Consider the following 12,755-nt stretch of genomic DNA (forward strand, 5'->3'; position numbering starts at 1 on the left):
GGAAACTTACTGTCCATTTCCACTGTTGTGTGTGAGTTTTTTAAATAAAAGTTTTCTTAATTTGAAGATCAGATTTCAAGTCAAGGTCATTTTTCTGAAAAGTGACTTTTGGATGGGAAAATAGCATATTTTAGAAAAAAATTAGAGAGTGATGCATAAAACAGGTGAGGCTTAGCTAAAGTTGCTTTTGCAATTAACTGTAGATTCCACAATACGAGTTTGTCATTTTCAGCAAAAACAATTACCCTGTTGCTAAGACAACCTACCCTTAATCCAAAACTTTCTGAAGTTTTGCTCTTTTCATCCTGAATTTCTCTGTCCAGCCAATGTTCAAGAAGACTTTCAAATGTGAGCCGTACTTAAGTAAGTGTATCCAGTAAAGTGAGTTAACCTGAAATTACTCCAGGAGGAATGATAAAAGCAATTGTAGCAATCTCTATATAAAATAAACCAGAAAGAAGAAAAAGAAATCACTTTCTACAGGGAGATCAATAATGAGTAGGACTCATGTTTTCTGAAGACCTCAGGAACCAGCTCATAACTTCACTTGTTAAATACTGCTGACACTAGGAAGACTGATTTCTTTTTCCCCTAGAAGGCTGAAGAGCAGCAGACCTCTGACAATTAAGACCTTTAAAAAAAATGTCAGTTTTGACATCCAAAGCAAAGATGTGCAGGGAATCTGTTATTTGTTCTTGACAGTCTTGCCTATGCCTTCAGTCAACTGAAGAGGATAGATTTCTCCTTCTCTGGGTCTAGTATTTCAGACTTGCAGTGAGTACATACGATTTATTTTTCTGTGCTCTGCTGGTGCCCTGCGCAATATTGTTCCTTGGAAACCTGTCAGGAAGAAAAGATATCTGTGAAGATGTGGTGTCCTGAAAATAGGAATTGTGGTCAATTCCTCTTCTTCAGCAGACATTTGCTGTATAGCAACAAAAATGAAGTGTTTGGTAGTGTGTTTTCATTGTAGACAAAGCTTTCAGTCTGCTAACCTGAAAGAAACTAACAGCATCTACCTGGGTCTTCTTGATCCATTGTAGACTTAGTACAGGTGAGAATTTTTGCCATCTCATTGGTGCTGCACATCAGATTTGGAGATATGCAAGCAGAGAAAAAAATAGATCCTTTTTAGTGTATTTGGTATTTAGTGTATTTTCCTCAAAAAATTCACCAGTAGCTGAAGCACATTATCTAAAATCGAGATGCTTGTTTCATCTTTTAAACTGTGCATTTCTCCCATTCTACCATGTGCTTGATGGAACTCCTCTGCCGGTGGCTCCCAGGCTGGCGTAGCAGAAGCTGCTGTCAATGAGGGGAGGAAAGCCGTGGTGTTACAGCTGGGATTTTCTTGCATCTTCGCTCTATAAACCCCTGGAAGGTTATGAAACAATTTGGCCATATTTGAAGTTCTCTCTTTTGCTTTTTCTTGCTTAACAGTGACGTCAAGACATTTATTAAGAGAAGTGATATAACAAACCATTGAAGAAAATTCAGATTTGTTGATGATCATTAAAAATGTTTGCTAGCCTTAAAAACTACATAAGCTTATAGGGACCTGTGTTATGTTCTGATGAGTGTATTTATTAACAAGATGCTTCACGTTTTAATGGGCTGTTTCAGGCATTTGAGGTGCTGTTATGCTAGTTACTCAATTTTATGAAGTTAAACAATAAACATTAAGAGTAAAACCTCAGGAAAATTGCCAGAGTGCAAAATAGATCTGTCCCTTGGCAGATTTTATTTACTTTCATTTTCAAAATGTTTTTCTGTTAGTTTAGTACCATGTAGTTTAGTATTTTGAGCAAGGAAAGACAGACTTTAATCTAAGCCTCTAGGTCTGAAGGCACAAAAGGGAGTGGTCTATTTTCTCCAGAGAATAGTAAGTTTTGTTTTCAGTTAACCCAAGCATTTGCAATATGGGGCCTGTTGATGCTTCTGCACTTGAAATCTTTGTGGCTGAATCATAGTGAAGTTGAACTTGGAAGTCAACCAGTAAGAAACCTGTAATTGTCAAATTAGAGCAAATAAGCATTTGGTGTATGTTATATATTTATCTTTTACATTTTCTGCATTTACTTGCCTTTATAGACAGTACTGGCACCTTTTTGTGATTATGAAAAACTAATTTATTTAGCTGTAGTCTCACTCTTCCACGTACATGATTCTGAGCAATTCAGTGTTTTGTTTAGGCAGAGCAAGGAAAGTAAATATACAGCCCAGGGGGCAGATAATACCCATTAATTCCCTTTATTTTCACCTAGCCTGTGGGCAGGTAATTATTTTTCACCTGTTACCATCAGAAAACCCTAAGCTGTGTGATTAATGTGAGTCCATCAGAGGTGTAGAAAGGCATAGTTATTTCTCAGGTAGGAACAAGACCTCCCTTCTCCAAGGTGTCACATAAATAATGTGGGCAAGGAGGGAAGGCAGGCTCCACATCATGATAAACCCAAAATTTCTAGGCAGGAAACTCTCCTCCTCTGCACAACCACTACTTACCACTCAAGCTATCAGCCCCAGGCACAAAAGGCTTCATTTTATGGCACAGATGGCATTTCATCTGCCCAGACAGGTGGGTTAATTTCAGCCTTGGACCTGTCCTACAGGAGGCCTTCTAAAAGGGTTAAGAGCAGTAGAGTTTGAGCTCTGCTGTTTCATATGTGAACTCCTTCCAGTTGTAGTTTGCTGAAGAGACCGTACAAGTGTGTTTAGCTCTCTGGTGCTTTCACAGCACAGAGCAGGGTAGGAGTGCGTGTAATCACGTTTTGACCATTTTGCAACGTGATATTGTTGTATATACATTTTATTTTAAAATGGCATTTTGAAAAATATTTAAAGAACCTTGAAGAAAGGGTTATAAGAGGGAATAGTTACCTCCCCTGCGGTCAGGAGCATTTCTGTTCCCTGCTTGAGCTGTTTAGGGGCAGGAGCAATGCAATGAACTAAGTATGTAACCTGCTCTTTGTTATTTGTGGCTCTGGAGATAGAAGTAGCTCCAACAGCAGACAATTCCTAATCACCCTGCAGGTGGTGGGGGCTGATGCCAGGACTTTCCAGGGACTGCTGAGCAGGTCTGCAAGGGTGTGTTTGTACCCATCACTGCCCGAGACGACCGAGCTGGCCCTGGAACCAGTGAAATTGCTTTCAGCAATCTTGTTTCTGAATGAGTAAATCCATCTAGGCCTGAGCTGCTGATGGGGGGCCACCTCTGATGTCTCTCCATCTGTGGCACTGTTAACTTGCAGCCCCACTTCTTCTTGGGACCCCCCAACTTCAGCTTTACCATCTGCCTCCTCAGCTCTTGGACTGTGCAGGTTGCTAATTACTGTGTGTGCTTGTATGGTCCAGTTTAGGCATTTCTGCAGCCCAGATTAATTTGCCTCATGGCCATAGAATCATAGAATCATAGAATCATTTCAGTTGGAAGAGACCCTCAGGATCATCGAGTCCAACCATAACCTAACTCTAGCACTAAACCTTGTCCTTAAGAACCTTGTCTAAAAACCTTTTAAACACCTCCAGGGATGGTCACTCCACCACTTCCCTGGGCAGCCTGTTCCAGTGCCTGACAACCCTTTCCATCAATAATTTTTTCCTAATATCCAATCTTAACCTCCTCTGCCACATTCCCAGGTGTTACAAGAAATTTAAGCATACAGCTTGGTTTACTTAGGTGTTTTGGCTAACAAAGGTCAAAAGGATTGGGTTAAAAAATATGTAAATCGTGAATTGTAGCATATATTTCTTTTATTGCATTGCTGAGAACTGAACAGGAGAACAGAGATTAAATACTTCTCTATAGGTTGCTGTTCAATCTTGTTTGATGCAGAGAAGGCCTATCCTTGTCTGTGCCTTTTGGTTCTGATGTATTGTGCATATTTAGTGGAGCTGGTTTTGATTCCTTGTGGGAGAGGACCATCCCTCCATCTCTGGGACCTCAGGCCACAATTTGTTAAGTAGGATAAGGCTGAGGAGGAGCATCCTGACTGAGTGGAAGGGTGAACCCCAGTATCAGAAACTGGAAAGTGGTAGGGACAATTACCCTGCTTTACGGTTGTGAGGATCATCAGGAAAACCTACAAGCCGCATTTCAGCAGAGTTTGAAGCAGTAATGGGAGAAGCTGCATTAGAGTTAAATCCTTCAGTGCATTTGCTGCAGAATTTTTCATCTTCCAGATGAAAGAAGATGAAATATAATGAGTGCTGAGTAAAGCAATCTTAGCTGTAACCAAAGCCTTTTGAGGAATAAAAACAATTATTTTTTTTTTTAAAGCCTAAAATAGAAAAGCTAGTGAAGCCTGAGAAAACTTCCCAATTCTTTGGACTTGTTCTTGGGTTGTTTGTGTTTGGTTTGGTTTGGTTTGTTTTTTCTTTGCCTCCTTTTCCTTACTCCCCTGTATCAGACTGCGCTTGAGATCATCACCTTGTTGTCATATTTGCTTGGGGAAACAAATCTGTCACAGCAGTTTCCTATCAATACCCTGTCTTGAGTTAACAGCATGTGCCTTGCTCCAGCACTGTAGCGTGATGTTGCTTTTGCTGATAAAAACCCACTCTTTTCATTATCTATTGAAGAATGAACTGCACGCTGACATTACCCAGATTTGGAAACCAAGTGTGCTGTCAGACACAGAATTCATACCAATTCTTTGAAGTCACAGTTTCAGCCAATGTATAGAGATTCAGATTTCTATGGAGCATAAAATTATTCTCACTTGGAATGAATTCTCTGATGTTTTGTGGTTTTTCAACCCCGTTTTTTATCTTTTAGCATTTATATATAAAAACACATATATGGCATTAATATTCCCAGTGTAATGTTGTACCAATATGTAGGAGCGTCCCCACAGAGAGGTGTCAGTATCTTTACTTTCCTCTCACCTGTTGCTTCATTCTCATCAGGATTTTACATTGCTTGATGCACTGTATGGTGTCAGAGAGGCAGGTGGTGCGAAGAGACTGGTTATATCAGAGTTATTTAGTAGTTACCGATAACAGACAGTTTGCAAAAAGGTATTCTCATAACAGGAATTTAAAATAGAACTGAATCAATCTACTAGGTCCGGTGGTAGCACTGTTTATAAGGTGATATATCCATAGAAGAACAGATACTTAAATGGATGGAAGTGACAAGGACTAAGCAAATGACCATGTTTGTCTAATCAGTTAATGAAAATGACTGCATGTGCATAGTGTGAAAGTGGTGAATGTAACCTTGGAAATAGCTTCACTAAGCGTTGTGTCAGGGGTTAAAAATGATAGCTCTGCTTTCACCAAGATATGGAAGATAGATTCAGTAAATCCCAGAGCAAATAGTGCATGTGAGACGATGGAGGCCAAAGAGGATAATGTGCATTAGTCTACATATGTGGATCCACATTAATCTTTCTGGTTGTTCTATGTTTGCCAAGTCTAAATTAGAATTAATGTGGTTGCTTTTTGCCTTTTTTTTTTTTTCTTTTTTTCTTTAATGATCACTGTCTTTGTTGAACCATTCAGCTCAGGTTTGTACCAAGTGGAAAATTCCGCCAGAAATAGAATGACCACCTGCAATTTGGCTGGAAATTTAGCCTTTGTAATGCAAAAGATCAATAAGAATGTTTGCATTTGTATTTTTTTTAAAGATATGTCCTTTCAGGCCAACAAATGGACTGAACAGAGAATAAGTAGACTGTGCTCATCAGTAGGTCTGAATCAACAGACCCAAAGATTTGATCAACCACATCAAAACATGGGTAGTAATAGCTCTGAAGGAGGCCGAGTGACACACTGGAGATAGCAGTGGGCCGGTAAAGTGGGAATGTGAAGGATTTTCTGCCTCTGTCAGGCAAGACAATTCAGGAGGCACTCAAAAGGCTGTATTCTGCACAGCCAACACCAGTTTCCTCTTCCTCAGAAGTTGCCTCCAGGACTCAGTTTTGAATCAGTTCTGCTGGGCTGAAGGACCTCTACTCTGCCCTGCACATGGTAGGTGAGGCTGCACATGGAGTACTGTGTCCAGTTCTGTGCTCCCCAGTTTAAGAAGGATAAGGAATTACTGGAGGTAGTTCAGCAGCTGCTACAAAGATGGTGAGGCGTTTGAAGCATCCTTCTTATGAGGAAAGACTGAGAGAGCTGGTTCTGTTCAGCCTGGAGAAGACTGAGAGGGGATCTCATCAATGTTCTTAAATATCTCAAGGGTGGATGTCAAGAGGATGGGACCAGACTCCTTTCAGTGGTGCTCAACAATAGGATGAGGGGCAACGAGCACAGACTGAAGCATAGAAGGTTCAGCCTAAATATGAGGAAAAACTTCTTTACTTTGAGGGTGCCAGAGAGGTTGTGAAGTCTCCTTCTCTGGACACATTCAAAACCCACCTGGACACTTTCCTGTGTGATCTGCTCTGGGTGAAGCTGCTTGAGCAGGTGGGTTGGACTAGATGATCTCCAGAGGTCCCTTCCAACCCCAACCATTCTGTGATTCTGTGATCATAAGTAACCAAGCTGGTTTGGCATCTTGCTGAGGGCACACTATGTCAGTAAGTAAATAAACCAAGAAAATCATAGTCCCGCTGTCAGTGTCCTGACCAAGCCATCTTTTCCGATTTCTAGAGTATGGTCAATGTTTGAAAAAATGAATTTATGGTATTTGGCATGACCCTTTCCCTCACTCTGCAGTAGGCTGAGGGAATCTGTGCAGGTATCTGGTATACCAGCTAACAGTCTTTAACCTAAAACAAGAAACAGGAGGAATGAAAAGGTCTCTTTTGAATGATGCTGTCCCCCATACTGAACAGGCCTACCAACTGGATGTGCAGTTCTCCCCAGCAGACAGACAGATGGTGACCACACCACTGCCTTTCCAAGGAGTCTCATCCCAGGACGCTCCCTTTTGTTGCAACATATGCATGGTTGTGCAAGCAATACCCAAGGAGGTACAGTCCAGGAACATCTTAGCCAACACCCTGACTGACATGAGACCATCATAGCATTTGGCACTATCTTTTAATGTATGCTGTTCTTTATTTTTTTAACACTTTAACACTTACAAATCCATTTGTAAAAATTATGTTATCAGTATCTGTGTTGATGAGTGACTACACATAACACAAAAATGCCTGAAGAGCAGCCAAGAGCAGGGACCCATTATGATAATATTTGTTGCCGAAAGAAAGTATGCTTGGAAAAGCTTTCTAAAAACTAAGCACATGAGAAGAAGACAAACACTAAAATGACTTAAAGCACTCTGAGGCAGAGTGAAGCTGAGGTGCAGAGAGCACAGAGTGAAGAGCCAGGAGCCAACAAGTTCAGGGAAAGATGGTGCAGGCAGAACTGGAGGAAATTTTCTGATTTCCCCAAAGGCCCTGTTTTAGCAGCTTGTGCAGAAGTTTCTCTTGGATCAAGTCCTTGACTTTGTTGTCCCTTCCCTGCAGTCAGTCTAGAGGTACCATGTCAGTCTTAGTTTTCTGCAGAATTTAGTGCTTTAGAGTTCTATGCTTTCTCTTCCAGTGCAGTATTCACTCAGCCACTTCTGCAGCTCTTTCCCCTGGCCTGGCTTGTTATTGAGCTATCTGAAAACATCACTTTCCTCCCCAGTGAATTGCCCCAAGCTTGATGTTGCAGTGAATTTAGTTTGAATGTGGCAAGTGCTGCAGATGTGGCACAGCTGTGGGAAGATGAGCTGGAGCCTGTTTGTTGTGCACTGTCAGCAGTACCATCCTCTAGTGGCAGGATTGTTGGTAAAGATATGTAAAACGATAACACAAATGTTGAAAAGGCTCTGGAAGAGCCTGGCATTTAGCGAAATGTCTTTCTTTGCAAAATGACAAATTAATAAGTGATGGAATCAAAACTGGAATCCTGCAGTGACTCTTCAGAGTTGGTGGTAGGAGCAGAGCAGCACTTTAACACTTTGCCTGAAGGGAGCGAGAAAAAAAAAACCTGTCATGAGATAAAAGGAGAAATGTTCATCCCATAATTACCTGGTGCAAATTTCTTGTTTACAATAGTTTGTCAGTTGCAATTTTCAGCCTTCAGAAATAAATGGCCTGGTGTTCAAGTCTGCTAAGTACCAAAAGCTATGTTGAGAGCATAATCTGAAAATAAAGTAGCAATACAAATGTTATGACTTCCATACCCAGCCCTCTCTTTCAAAGCTCGCTCGGAGATTTTTAGAGATGCTTTTAAAACACAAAATCAAATTATTTTATTACATGCAAAACAAAACTATTTGATTTTGAAACCTTTAAGAGGTGGACAGAAATGCCCAGGGTGCCATTTGAAGCACTGAAGTAGTTCCACGTTTTAATGTTAACCTCTCTATCTCAGTATGATACTACTGACCTGTCCCACGTTGTGAGGATTAATTACTTAGTTTGCACTGCCACTTTGAAGATACAAAGCACATCTCCTGTCAGGTAAGGTCTGCATCAAAAGATTCAAGATAGCACTAAGCACTGTTTCGGGTTTGTTTTCTTTTTAAGTCATCTGGCAGCACCTTTCCAATCTACCAATATGCTACAAGATAAGTTTATTTTAGGCTGAAGGGAAGAGCAGACTGTTTTGAGATGTTTCCAGTTCACTCAAGCCATTTTTGCTTGCTATAGTTTTAAGTAATAATTTGATTTAGAATATGTTAACAATTGCTGCAGGTTGTGAATAGACACTTGAAATGCTGTTTGAGTGTGTCCTTAATAAACTCCTCAAAAAAGATTATCCTAACAGGCAAGCTTCAAACCTTTTTGTGTGTGTGTGTTTCATCATGTAGAAAAAAACAAAATAGTCCTTCTCCCAGCGTTCTGAGGGGCAGTCATGTCTCTCAATCAACTGGGAACTGCTGTTGGGACAGAGAAAAATCAAAGTAAATAAGTAAACACGCCCCCTGAATATTACAGAGGACTATAGGGGAGCAAAAGGGATATTCTAAAGATTAACTTGAATCAAACTCTACCATGCTCTGAAAAAAAAAAGAGTGCAGATTCCAAAGTTTGCAGAAAGATAAAATAATAACTAGACTGACCTGACAGCTAACGAGCAGTTCCTGGTCCTCTGAATTGGACCAATCTCTTTGTGAAATTAAAAATAAACGTAGTGGACAAGCGAAGTGTCTCCCTAAAACTCTTTGACGGTAACTCTTGTAGCTGAATACCAGCTCTAGACTCAGAGACTGCCTTTGCTTCTTTATTGAGATGATTGACCTAAGGTCAATGGATAAGTTATTTTCAGCAGTCTGTCGTGTGAGCAGTAGTCTGGTCTCCTAGGTCTGAGTGTAGCAGTTTCTTTCCCGATCAGAGTGCTTCCAGCAAATGAGATATTTAAAGGTAAGCTCTTTCCCATGGGGGTAGTTGATCCAATCTGTTCTTTTTTCCATCACTTTGCTAGCCCCAGACGTTTATACTTGTTCACTTTGGGGTATGATGAAGTAAATTCTCTTTTGGAGTGACCTTTGCTTCAAGTGTGCAGTAAATGGTCCAGTCTGTCTGTATTCCACTCTACCTGTGAGACAGCTTTTCAGTTCTGACTCTTTTTTCCGTTGAAGATACTATAAGGGAATTTCATACTACATATTGTATACCATGATTTCAGACTACCTCTAAGCTCCTACTTTAACATGTTCAAAAAGCGACAGTGGTGATTGTCTGCTCTAACCTAACATATATTTGTCTGAGTGTAGGTATGAAGTGTTATCAGCAATTGTAACATTTCGCTGGCATTTCTCCAGTAACATTTTTCTCCATTTAGGGTCATTCCAGTGAGACTTCATGATCAAATACATGGTCTTTGTCAAAGAGTTACTGTTTTGTACCAATGTCAGCAGTCAAATCTGAGAAGAGAGGAGATCAGGTGGAAGTAAGCTTAGGCTTTATGGTGGTATTTTATCGCTGTTGCATGTGCAATTATTCCATTCCTCTGTTCACAAGTTCTATCAGCTCTCCAGTAAGTCACCTGCTCTACATAAAGCAGGAGCCTTACAAATGAAGGAAGATTTTTGATCTATATCTTTCCATTTTCTCATAGGTAAAGCCCCAGTCTTATGTGACTACTGTTAAAACGTCACAAAACCAGATGACTTCCTACATGAGTAGAGGAACATCCAGGAGAAAACAAGTGTTTTAGTGTTCTTGTGCTTTAAGAAGTCACCTTTACTGCACTAGTGTGCGACATCATTTTCCCTGCCTCCAATGCAGCAGTTGAAAGAGGTGTTGCTATAACAGAATGCAGTAAATTTTAGGAGGGGGGAAGGGGCAGAAAAACAAACTTCAGGACTATGTTATTATTTCTTATTTGCTTTTCCAAATGGTGATACTGCACATAGTTATGTACTTGCTTGACTACCCACCTGCTATGGTTTCTGTTGTACAGCCAGCAGACAAGCCGGTTTTGCGAGGTGCGCTCAGATTTTATTTGTCTGTGCTGTGCTTTTTCACAAACCCTGCTCTTTACAGATTTCTTGCTTCTACTTCCTGAGTGACACTTCTGTCACATTTTTGGACTAATGTAATAGTGGTTGACATTTTTGTATCCTCAAGGCTTGTAGAGATTTTTAGTGCCTGTAGAAAAGGTGCAACTCTGAAAATGTATATTTGGATGAGGGTAAGTCGTTCTACACCACTACTGATTTAGGTGTTTTGAATGCCTGTTAGAAAGACCCCTTTTTTTCCTTTAGATGTAGCTTCCCCTCAAGAGCTGTTCTAGCATAATAGAAAATGCCATTGCTAAGAGGAATCCTCTCCTCTCCTTTCCGCTGAACTGATGTGACACGATATTCAGTCAAAATGAATGCCAATGGCAAGATAAATCTTTCAGGGAAAACTGAGACACCTTGATGAATCCAGAAAGCGGTGGCTCCACATGGAAGATTGGCAAAGCAGCTGTCATTGTTTCAAACATGCTCTTCAGTGGGAGAGTCAGGCAGTGAGAGGGGAAGACGTGTCAGTGCCTCCAATGAAGGAGGGCATGGCCCACCGTGATATCTGATGAGAGGAAGACCTGCAGGATATGGTTTTCTGCCAGTACCATTTGACTTCTCCTCTGGGGTTTATTCCTTTTTATGTGTCTTTGGGACTGCCTAGGTTTCTAGTGGCTGGAACAGGTCAGGAGACCTCTTCCTCTGTCCAGGTTAATTTGGCAGACTAAGCCAGAGGGTTGCAGGGTCTGGTGTGGGTTAGTGCAGCAGAAACCGGGTCCCTCAGTCAGATTGTGTGTGTGTGGTTTTTTATTTATAATGCTTTCAGGGAACATGGAAATGCTAATAGACAGATGGGCAGATCTCTACATTTTACACTGTGATAGGAATGAGGGAGCCCTGCACAATAATTGGCCAAAAGGAATGGGGAGGTCTCTGTAGCCTGAAACTGCTCTACTAATTGCAACTCTTTCTCCTCAACTCTCTGTGCTACTTTGGGTGACGTCACTTCTGTCAAGCCTCAGTTAACTCATCTGTAAAATAACGCTAATCAGATTTGCCTGCTTTATGGAGATTAATTTATTAAGTTTATATTGCAAAGCGGTGTGAAGGCATAAAACGTTATGGAAATGTTGAGTGGTAGCCATGTTAAATTAATTTTGTTTATTGAGTCCCATCACGCATAATGTCAATGCGCTTCTGCAAATTATGGCAGCACAAGCTAATCAAAATGTAGGCTTTTCTAATGCTGTTCTTATTTTGCAATACTCTTGCTAGTTTTCCAAATGAATATGAGTTGGATAAATAAATAAATGACCTATCTTTTGTTTAGCAGCACAGACCATTTTAAAGTCTGCTTTAGAATCTGACTGGAATCTTCACTTTTTTCTGCTTCCTATATACTGCTCATCTCATAATTTTAACCCCTCTGTCTGTTGTTCCATCTGTGTTCTTCCTGTGTTTTTTAAGTGATTCTGCAGCACTGAAATCTCTTTGGCCCTTCATTTTAACTTGCTGCATCTAGTGCTATAACTTTCAATTATTTTGATTTGCATTTCGCTGTATGTTACCATCCTGACTGCAAGGTGTAAGCTCTGTCCTAAATGTTTACATGTGTAGAACCTGTGAGGAAAAAAGGCCTTCTAGTTCATTTATCAGGGGATACAACGATCAAGTGCACAGAACTGAAAGTTCTGCTCTGCTGTTCCCTGTTGCAAACAAATGTGCTTTCTCAAAACCACAGCTGGGGAACGAGGCGATACTTGGCAAAGAATCTTCCATTAAGATCACTTGCTGGAAATGTCTGCACATTGTTCCTGAAAAATGCACTACGGGACGCTGCACTCGTCAATTTGCATTCTTTAAAATTGACAAAGAACTTTGTCAGGGGATGTAGGTGTCTTGTTCGGGAAGCTATTGTAAGATACAATGTCCATCACAGCCTGAGCCACTCCAAAAGCAAAGCAAACCCCCAGATGATGCTTGAATCCCAGAAGTGGGTTGTTCAAGAGAGAAAGGCATTAACAATGACAAAGAGGGCATGAAGTCCACTACACAGAGAGTGCTTGTCTTGGTCTTCAGCGGAGTGGCAGAATGTAATTAGACGTTCCTGTAATCAGACCATTTTCAAGCAGAACTGTTTTGAGGTGAAAGAAAAAGTAGAGGTTGGGAGAGTAAGTACAGTACCTGTATGTGAATGATGCATTCTCACAGAAAACGCTAGCTGAAGAGAAGCACCGTGTATCGTGTAGGCGTTTCATTCTATTTCTACAGAAAAGCTGTCTTTGAAGGCGTGGGCTAGGCTTTTGTGTACTTCTGAAGATGCCTACATACCCAGCAGTGTGCCAGGCACCAGACAGGACACCAT

The 12,755-nt window shown here is 40.8% G+C and overlaps 1 protein-coding gene across 1 annotated transcript in view; it reads left to right on the top strand.

Moving 5' to 3' along the window:
- Nucleotides 1-12,755, top strand: part of FARS2 (phenylalanyl-tRNA synthetase 2, mitochondrial) — a 262,800-nt gene that overhangs the window by 215,474 nt on the left and 34,571 nt on the right. The gene's annotated exons all lie outside the window — the stretch shown is intronic.

This window comes from Nesoenas mayeri (genome assembly GCF_963082525.1).
Source record: "Nesoenas mayeri genome assembly, chromosome: 2".
NCBI lineage: Eukaryota > Metazoa > Chordata > Aves > Columbiformes > Columbidae > Nesoenas > Nesoenas mayeri.